Genomic DNA, 10841 nt, shown 5'->3' with positions numbered 1-10841 from the left:
CCATCTTATTTTAAGCTTATGCATTACATTGGTAAGCATCGTTTATGTATTACGAACTTACTAAGCATTATATGCTTCCTTTGTGTTCTCTTTCCATGTATTGTAGTTAACCGGAAGCTCATTCGGGTTGGAAGATCGTCGGAGACCTATCACACTATCCATCGGCTATATTGGTAGATTTTGATATTTCAAGTCATGGTTATAATGGCATGTATAGGTGTTTTGTGCTTGTTGAAATACTCATTATGGTGCTTTTATGGTTGATATTAGAATGATCCAGTTGATGTATGTTTTAATAACCATTTTGGTATATCTGAATGTGATTTTGGTATTGTCATTATGATAGAATTTGGTATTTAATTTGGTTGCAATTGTCGAGTTGCTAAATGGCTAGGTTATGCTTGTGTTTGAGTATATTTAATGTCATGTGAATTGAGGTGCCTTTTGACATATTGGTTGTATGAATGGGTACCATATTTTTCTAGCTTGATTATGCATATTTTAGGTACACTTTGGATGTTTGAAATGGGTGCAAATGGGTTGTGTATGAGTGCATAAGTTTACAATTAGGTGCCTATGTGTTCTCGGATTGATTTAAAGGCTTTCGTAAGTCCGTTTAAGACCCAATTTGACTATGAATGGTATGAAACATGATTTTATGAAATGTTTGCATGTAATCTTTTAAGATTAAATGTATTTATGAATGTTTTATGTTTCGTTTCTATTGTGGCATCTTGTAGCTCTGGTTCGACGCTTGGACCGAGTTAAGGGGTGTTATATTCGGTGTTATTTTTCACTATTATTGGTAATTCACTAAATAAAACAACATCAAATTTTATTCATCTACATCCAAATACAAAGCCATACATAGTTTGCATTTTATTCAATTTAGTCATTAAACTCGGGATGAGCATATATTTTGATATTTAGCTTCAGATCAAAATTTGATTTCACATTCTTTCATTAGGCCTATACTTTCTATTCCTAGCATAATTTCATGATAGGTTGTCACTTTATTCAGTTTGGTCACTAATGTAATAAGGTTAACTATTAAGCTTATTAAGCTTTACAACTGAGTCGTTATCATAATCTAAGCTGAATTTCTATCAATTTCAAGACTAGTTCATCAATTTCTCATCCATGGAAACTTATTAAAACTTTAACAATTGATCAAATTAGTACATAAACTAGCTAAATCAATCTCCCATGACCATAAATCCATAAAAAATTTAAAAAAAGAAGAAGCTTAAATTACCTTAGACATTAGCTTGGCCGAATGCAAGCTTCAATGAGAGTTTTCTCTTCTCTTTTTCTCCTAAACAATAGATGAAGATGATGAAAAATCATCTTTCTTTCCACTATCACAGTTCATATATTATAATTAACATTTACTAATCTTAATTAATTAGGTTAATTAAGGTTTTATTATATTATTTTAATTATTAATTCAACTAAATGGCAACATCATTGTCATCCACTAACCGTATGAAAAAAAATGATTTATTAACCATTTAGGCCCTTTGAATAATTACCATCTAGGTCTCCAAGATTTTTCTTAATTAAAATTCTATAGTAATTGGACTTTTATAATTTAGTCTCTGAGCTTTAATTAACTACTTTTTCAGTTAAATTACTTAATTGAACTTTATTATATTTTCATATTAATTTTGTAAATATTCTTATCTTATATTTACTGTCACATCCCGAATTTAGGGTTAGAAGTATTAAGGTCAGTTTGTTGGGTCAATGGCTTGGATGGAATTTTAAGTTATTTTTTGCTTATAGTAAAAGAATGAGTTTGTTGGTTTGGTGGTAAGATGTGTGTTAGCTTACGCCATAGTCTCATGTTTGCAACCCTGCTTGCACAAATTTAGAATATTATTATTTTTATTTTTTCCATTGTGCCATTTAGTTAGTGGAAATTGGGTAAATTTACAACTTTAGAATCTGATACGTGGTTAGTTCCTCTCCTGTTGTACCCCACTCTCTCTTTCACGTCAATCTCTCTCTCTCTTTCTCAGTTTTAGATTTTGATTCTTTTTGCATTGGATTTTCGTTTTGCCACCATTTTTTTTGTTCTTAATTCTTCTCATTTGTTCTATTGTTACCTTACGCAAAGCTCTAGTAATCTAGTACCGTCTCTCTAGTCTCAGTTGATTAATCAAATTTTCGTTTTGTGAGGTTTCGAAATAGGCATAGTGTAAGTATTTCTTTCTTGAGTTTTGGATCAATTTTTATTCAATTCTTGTGGTGTTGTTATGATTGAATCCTTATAGGTTTTGTGTGTATGTGATATTGAGTTTCAGATCAGTATAGTGGTGGTGAATCGGTCGTTCAGTGGTTCTTGGAAATTGTCTAAGGTGTGATTTCTTAAACACTTGTAATCAGGGATGAACTTTTCTGACTTTGCATCGGGTTTGGGGATGGTTTTAGACTACACAGGCATGTGTCGCACACGGGAGGTGCATATGGCCGTGTGTCGCTATAAAAGTTAGGTTAGTTTTATTGTTACACGATCTGAGGTAGGTCACACATATGGCCACATGGTATTGTGACCTCCGCTGAAAAATTTTTCGATCGCACACGAGCATGTCTCCCAGCCACATGGCCATGTATATCAGTCACACGAGCATGTCTTTCATCCACATGACCATGTCTTCCCTGCACCTGAATTGATAGTGAGTTACATGGTCTGCTCACATGGTCGTGTACCTCATCACACGGGCGTGTCTTTTAGTCACAAGACCATGTATCCTGTCACACGATCTAGATCTTCCTACGCTGTCGTGTGGTCCTATTGTATAGTTTTTATCACCTATTTGCAAATTGACTCGTTTTGGTTCTCGAGTAATCCTTTGCTTATTTAGGCCTCCGTAGGAGTGTTTTGGGACACTTCTTTTGTTTGGAGAAGGTCTATAAAAGGAGTTTTAAAGGTTGAATTTATTATTGTATGCGTATTCATAAGTATAATTTTGTTAGACACATAAATGTTTAGATGATGAGTTATGTTAACGTGGAATATGGTATGATTGGATGTGATAAATAAAAATGGTGTACATTATTGTTTCCGTTATTTTGTAAATAAATATGAGTATGTCTGATTCTGATTCTGCATATCTGAATTGTTTGCCAATATGTTATTAATTATGGAAATTGAGGATGAGCATATTCGAATCTGTAATTCTGTATGCATGATATGGTTTGCATCTGCATTTAGGGTTGGGATTTGTTTCTGAAGAGAATGAAGTATGATTTGGCAGTTTTACTACATTCTTATATTTTAGCGGTAAACCCACAATACTTCAAGTGGCAAAAGACCATATTAAGGTGTGTTCCAGTTGGATGGGTCCACCATAACCCAATATTGGTGTATAGAAGTTGGAAAGGGACTAGCGTACCCTATTTGGTGTGTATGAGATGTTTGGAGATGGTGTGTAGTGGTTGGATATGCATAATATTGTTTGCATTTGTTTTGCGTTCGAGTATGTAATACATATCTGATTGTTTGTAATATTAGTGTATTGAATCTCTTATTCGATGTGTATGGCTATCATGAATTACTTGAGATTTCTGTATGTTTGGACGTTTGTTTGACATTGCCTATTTACAGTTGTTTTAGACTCATATTGAGCTTCCGTAGCTCATTCCCTTAATTTTTCCCTTTTTAGGTAATTTGCGAGGTTAGGTTTTGGACTTAGAGAATCGAAGGTCTCGGAGTTTTACATTTTTCTTAGTTTCGTTTAATAAGCTTTCCTTAAGATTCAATAATTTATTTTTAATTGGTTTGTAAGTAAGATTATATAAACTATGGTATGGGTTTTGATTTTAGACTCGTAAAATTGTTGGTTTTTGTTTTGAACTAAAATTGTGATTCCACGCATGGATTTTAGTTAACCGATATGTTTCTGTTTTTAATAATCACATGTTTTTTTTTTAAAAAGTAATAACTCGTGGTTTTCCAATTAAAAGTAAAATGACAAATTTTCCATTGATATGTTGATTTTGATATTTCAATTTACAAGATTCTTGAATCCGATTTGTTTGTCAAGGAAATATACAAATCTTAAAATTTGACTTTAAGCTATTTTTTGCGACAATCAATTTTTTTTTTGTAAAACATAAGTTGAGCTCATTATCTATTTCAGAAAAATACGAGTAAAAGTGGTTTTTGAAATTCATTTAAGAAATTTGATTCGTATTTTTGTTGTGAGTCATTCCGGTGGCCAATGTGACCTTTAGGATCCGGTTGAAACTTCTGGGTTGGGTTTTGAGGTGTTACATTTACGAACTCAGATTATGAAAATAAGATTCAAAAACCGCATTTTTCAACACCACTAGAAATCGGATCATTACATGAATGATCTAGATATTTTAGTACAAGAGCAAGGTTGCCATACTGAGGTGCGATAGGACTTAATCAGTTGTTGTATTGGGTTTAAATATAGTGGATTACCTCACTTAGTTAGGCTCCGTAGATGTAGGGAAATCGAACTACTAAACAACTTGTTTGTGTTCTTCTCTTTTTGTTCTTGTCGCAGTGCAAACTACATATGTAGTTGGCATTGTAGCTAAATGGGGTTAGTAAAACTCGATTCGACTCTAAAAAATAAAAAAAATCAAATTTTGAGTTAAATGAATCGAGTGATTTGAGTCAACTTGATTTTTTTTCGAATTTCGAGTTCAAATCAAGTTTAATTTTCGAATTCGAATAACTCAAATAAACCGAATATCAAACTATAATATTTTACATTTTTACCCCAAACCCTCAAACCTTTTTACTTGCCCCCCAATACTTTTACTCCCCTCCCATCCCACCCTCATCTACCCCAAACTCATCCCCCCTAATTTTTTTTAATATTTTCTCCCATTTACTTTCTTCCCAAAATTTTACTCCTCCAACCCTCAAAACTTTTTATTTTCCCCTAAACATTTACTTTTCACCCTTTACCCCCAAATAAAAAATCATCTTAAAAAATCCCTAAACCTAAATAGTAATAATTTTATTTATAACTTTGATCAAAATTTTTATTTATTTATATCTACTATTTATATTATTAAATTAAATTTCACATTTTGTACTATTTATATTATTGAATTGTTTTAAGCATATTAAATCTTTATAAATTTATGTTAAAATTGAATTATTAATGATACTATAGAATATTCGCGTTAAAATTTTATGTTGGTATCAATTTCACATTTTATCTTTAAGATTAAAAAATCACATTTTTTATATTTAATATATTTTTATTTTAAAAATACATAGGGACAAAATTAGAAGATAATTGAAGCAACTAAGCAAGCAAAAAAGCTAACCCATATATAAAAGATTAATAAATAAATTATGAGGAGATGAAAGTTAATAACAAATTTGATTATGGTGGGTGACAGTAGTTACAAGGATCCAAAGTCCTTTTTTTTCGAACAAATATATTCGATTCAACTTTCATCTCACTCGACTCGATTCAAGAAAATTTCAAATCAAGTTAGAATGATAAAATAGAGATTTGTCAACTTGATTAACTCGAATTTTTTTCATTCAATTTGATTCGACCGAATGCTCACCGTAATAATTAACCCTTCACCTAATATTGTCTATTTTCTTTACAATTTCGATTTTAGGTTCTTACATTATGGGTAAAACACTTAACTGATTAATTGAGTTGTAGAAACTTTGTAAGTGTGGAATGATTACGAATGAGAGGGTTTTGATAAAGTTGTTTTTGAACCATTTTTTTACCTTTCTTTTTGAATGAAACTACATAACTTATCGGAGGGGAAGGGGATTGGTAAGGTTAAGTTTGCCAAAGGTGTTGACTTATGTAATAAAAAAAAATCCTAAATGTTACACCTATGGAAGTTGAATTTCTGTTCCATCAAGTCAACTCTCTATTTATAATTACAGAGTACAAGATTCGTGAGGGAATCTTATAATGTGGTTGTCAATATCTCAACACCTACTGATATCGATATTAAAATAATATCTTTTTTATCATCACTAAATAATTAGATAATAGATTTTGTACATACTATTTAACATAAACAATTTAAAAAGAACATAAGGAGAAATAATTAAAAATTTAATTATATTAAGAAAAAAAAAGCCAACATACATTCTTTTATGATTCCATCGCATGCAAAATATTAGAATTCTAATCAAAAGTTCAAGTCATTTTTCCTACCTTCTCAAAAGTTGGATTTCTTGAATGATTAAACATATATCTATACACGTATATATACATAAATGGAATTCACTCTAATTATTGTAATTCATTTTCATACTGATGCTTCAAAGTTGACAATTCTTGTTGTTGGATTGCCCAGTGGATTGATTGTGGTAAATATTTTAGGCACGGACATGCCCCCAGAAATTACAAAAAAAAAACCAAATATTTTAAATCACCAAAAATATATAAAGGATTTATTAGATCTTAATTTTGAGTTTTGGAGTTTCAAATACCGATCCCTTCTCGAATTGATAAATTAGAGCTCAAAATATCCTTTGACCTAATCAGGAACAAATCACCCAAATAGAGATGATTTGTGGGAACATAAACACAACACAGTTCTTCTTCACCAATGCCTCTGAAGAACAACTGTAGAAGTAATAAATATATACTACAACAAAACAAGTTTTTAGCGGCATTTTTAGCGGTTGGATAAAAAACGCTACTATAGATTGAGCATTAGTGGCGCCTTTTGAAAAACGCCGCTATAAATCGAGCATTAGTAGCGCTTTTTGAAAAATGACGCTCCACTAGTGGCGCCTTTTGAAAAACGCCGCTATAGGTCAACCATTAGCGGCGCTTTTTGAAAAACGCCGCTATAGATTGAGCTTTAGCGGCACTTTATCAAAAACGCCGCAAAAAATATTTTATCTCTCTATTTATTATTTAACTGGTTTATTTATATTAATTAAAATAAAATTAATATTAATTGAATATTTAAATTCTTCAGAAAAAAATAATGACATGTAGAAAAAATTTGAAAGTAAAAACATAGAAAAATATTTTGTTAAAAATGAACAAAAATTAAAATACTATTATTTAAAATAATTTTAAAGTTTTTTGGGTACATGACTGATTGTTTTTTAATTTATATATTAAATAATTTCTTATATAATCGTAAAAGAGATAGTATTAATTTTAAAATATTAAATTAATTATCATTATAGTTTAGGGTATATGGTTTAGGGTTTAAGATTTAAGAGTTACTATTTTAAGGTTTATGGATTATGGGTTTAGGATTTAAGATTTAAGAGTTACTATTTTAAGGTTTATGGATCATGGGTTTAGGGTTTAAATGGTTTATGGTTGAAGGGTTGGGGTTTAAGGTTTAGGAGTTAGGGGTTAGGGTTTATATTTTATGATTTAGGGTTTAGGGGATAGTGTTTAGGGGTTTAGATTAATTAGTGTTTTAAATTTATATATGAAATAATTTCTTATATAATTGTAAAAGAGATAATTTTAATTTTAATATATTAAAATTATGATTATAGTTTAAATTATTTAAGAGATAATAGATAAACTTTATATATATTAAATGGTTTAGGATTTAAGGCTTACTTGAGATTTGTTAACTGATGAAATTTTATACAATCAATTAATGTTGTTATATTTAAAAATATTTAATCTAAACCATTTGATATATTTAAATATTAGATTTAAAAAAATTGATAAATAAAAAAAAAGTAACAGATTGATATGGATAGGTAACTATCTATTTTGGATAGGACCAAATTATAACAAATAAAAAAGAAATATAAAAACTAAAATCATTCCACATTGAACATCTAGCAAAATAGTTATATTTTAGTTAGGAAGAAATATCTCTAATAAAATGGAGATTAGATCAGAAAAGAATAATATAAAATCATGATTAACGTTTTAATCTTTAATAGAAATTTGATATGTGAGAGATTGATTGCTTACATTGGATAATTCTACCTTAATAATTAATTACAGCCATCTAATCATTTGTTTTCTTATTAAAATATACGCTATTTATTTTGAGAGTACTTGGTTTTTTTTTAGAAAAATCTAATTTATAAAAAATAGTAATAATAAATGTTTTATAAAATCACTTAACTAATAATTTTTAGCAGACAAAATAAAGGATTTTAGCAGAGCAAAACGGTGTCATTTTGTTGAAAATGAAATGATTTTTTTGAGAACTCATTTTGTCTTCTTGGTTGGGCAAGAAAAAGTTGGGATTTATAGCTTGCTACATTTATCCCATTTCATTTTGAAATCATTCTAAATAGGAACTAGTAGTCTCTTACTTTAAGAAATGACACCAAAATTTTTTGAAATGTCTTATGCAACATTGTAACTATCATATGTATAACTTTAGAACTTTGTTTCTTTGTCCTCAGGAAGCGGCTTGATTCATCTCTTCAAGATTTGGAAGAGAAACAACACAGCAAGAGAGAAGCGGTTGGTGTTCTTCTTCTTTTTTATGTGCCTTAGTTCTCTTTTATGCTATATAAGACATTTCTATATAATGTTAAACAACAGTAGTGTAGCATGTTTCTGTTCTGCTTTTTGCAAATTAATACTATTGTTCCTTGTTATAGATCGAGTAGTTTAGACAATCATTAGAAAGAATGTCTATTTGTGACACATGGAAGAGCTATGACTGAGATTGTTTGTTAGTATGGTTCAACCTGCTACTAAAGCTGCACATAATTGTTTTTTTTTTAGCCTTAATGGCTATATATATTTTTTATTTTTAACAACTCTGTTGTTTACCAAGTTTGTTGGTTTATCTGATCATTTGGTTTTGCATCCTTTAGATATTGAAGGTGTAGCAAAGGATTCAATCTCTTCAAGCTGGAAAAGCCAAGGCTTAACACTTCTTCAAGTGGAATATTATTTAATGTTGCATTCCATGGTCATTTATCTTAGTCGGAACTTGAATTTGGTGTTATTGAAATAGGGTTTTGTAGCTACCTTGTGTACTAGCTTCTTTAACCATGATTGTTAATTATTACGTGTTTTGTAGCTTCTTTTATAATTGGCCGAGTTAATATAGATCAGATGAGCTGTGAGGTAGATTGCTTATTTATTTAAACATAACATTTAAATTCTAAATTTAAATTCGGTAATTTTTATATTTAGTTTTAAAGTTAAAATTTTAATAGAAAATTTAATTTAATTAATATTTTTTATCCTTAAAAGTATATAGTTTAAAGTTTAAATTTCAAAAATAAAATGAAATATAATATTTATCATAGAAATAAATATTATTTAATTAAAATATTTTTTAAAGGTCATATTCTTTAGTGGCGTTTGTGGGAAAAGCGCCGCTAAAGGTCATGGTCTGTAGCGGCGTTTTTGGGAAAGCGCCGGTAAAGGTCTTGTTCTTTAGCGGCATTTGTGAGAAAAGCGCTGCTAAAGGTCATGTTCTGTAGCGGCGCTTGCGGAAAAAGTGCCGCTAAAGGTCTTGTTTTATAGCGGCGTTTGTGGGAAAAACGCCACTAAATGTCTTGTTCTATAGCGGCGTTTGTGAAAAAGTGCCGCTAAAAGTCATGTTATATAGCGGCGTTTATAGGAAAAGCGTCGCTAAAAGTCAATAACTTTGCGGCATTTTTTGTGGCGCTTACCAAAATGCCGCAATTAGTTAATCAAAACGCTTATAAGCGCCGGCCAAAAAAACACCGCTAAAAGTATGTTTTGCTGTAGTTAATCCAAACATATATTGACCCATACGTGGGTGTTTTATGATTGCGGCCACTTCTTTGAAAGCATTGGATTTTTTATCTGCAAAAGTGGTTTTCATGCTGGTAATTTAGCCATATTAATCGAATGTCTAGAAATTTAAAGACTTTGCAACACTTATTTGCTTTGAGGCGGAATAAATATAGCTCACTAATGGCATTTTCTTGATGAACCATTCACCAAGTGTAAGAACTGAAGCTCCCAACCAAGGTGACATGAAAATGCCAATTAAAAAGATGAAAGTGATGGAGGTAGCAAATCCTAGACCTGTATCATTGTTAAAATCGCTTGTTTTATTTCCTTTGATCTTATATTCAAACCGAGTCTCTTCAGCATCAATTGGAATATGCAGTTACATCTTCCAAATAAGTTAAAAGAGGGTCCGAGAAAAAATGCTTTACCAAAAACATTGATGCCTAGCTGATCATAGATGGGGGAGAAGAAACCATAAATAAAATGAATGAAAACCCAAGTAATATAGAACGTAATCGCCAGTGGAAAAAGTATGACACTGCAAAGTAGTAATTTAATACTGTCACATTTCATCACAAGACAACCCAAAGTATCTAAATTTTATTTCAAGCTTGATGGTCATAATCAAAACCATATATAAATATTTATGATAGACATTTGGACTTACCATCCTGTTATAAACTTTTTCCCTGCCCAGCTGCGGATTACTTTTAAAAATGCCTATGCCAAAAGAAAAACACCAGTTTCAAGCAAGAATAGATATGGATAGAAAGCATAAAAAGACAGATGACAAGAATGAAAGAAAGGAAAGAGGAACCTCATGGCCATGGGAGGAAGGCGTGGCAGGAGTAGCCGTAGGGGTTGAGGATTTGGCGACTCCATTTTCAGAGATTGTTGAAACTGGGATAAGTAGTTCTCGATCTCTTTCCCTCTCTCTCGTTCCCATTTTCTCTTCCTTCTTTGTATATCTCTCTTTTTTTCCTCTGCTGAGTTCCTTGATTAGTGACTATAACTATCTCAAATAAAGCTTTGTCAGGATTTCTAGGAGATATATTAATTAAATTGAACCAAATTCTTCCAATATTTTTATTCTCATTGAACGACCTAGTTCAAACTCAGCATGCAATATTATTCAGTCAAAAGCCTCCC

At 30.7% G+C, this 10841-nt stretch overlaps 1 pseudogene; it reads right to left on the bottom strand.

Moving 5' to 3' along the window:
• Positions 1 to 6276: 6276 nt before the first annotated feature.
• LOC121213564 (protein LIKE COV 1-like) lies at positions 6277 to 10638 on the bottom strand (annotated as a pseudogene).
• Between the last annotated feature and the right edge of the window lie 203 nt (positions 10639 to 10841).

The sequence above is a fragment of the Gossypium hirsutum genome, chromosome D01 (genome assembly GCF_007990345.1).
Source record: "Gossypium hirsutum isolate 1008001.06 chromosome D01, Gossypium_hirsutum_v2.1, whole genome shotgun sequence".
Classification (NCBI taxonomy): Eukaryota; Viridiplantae; Streptophyta; class Magnoliopsida; order Malvales; family Malvaceae; genus Gossypium; species Gossypium hirsutum.
This window is presented reverse-complemented; position numbering and strand designations above follow the sequence as displayed.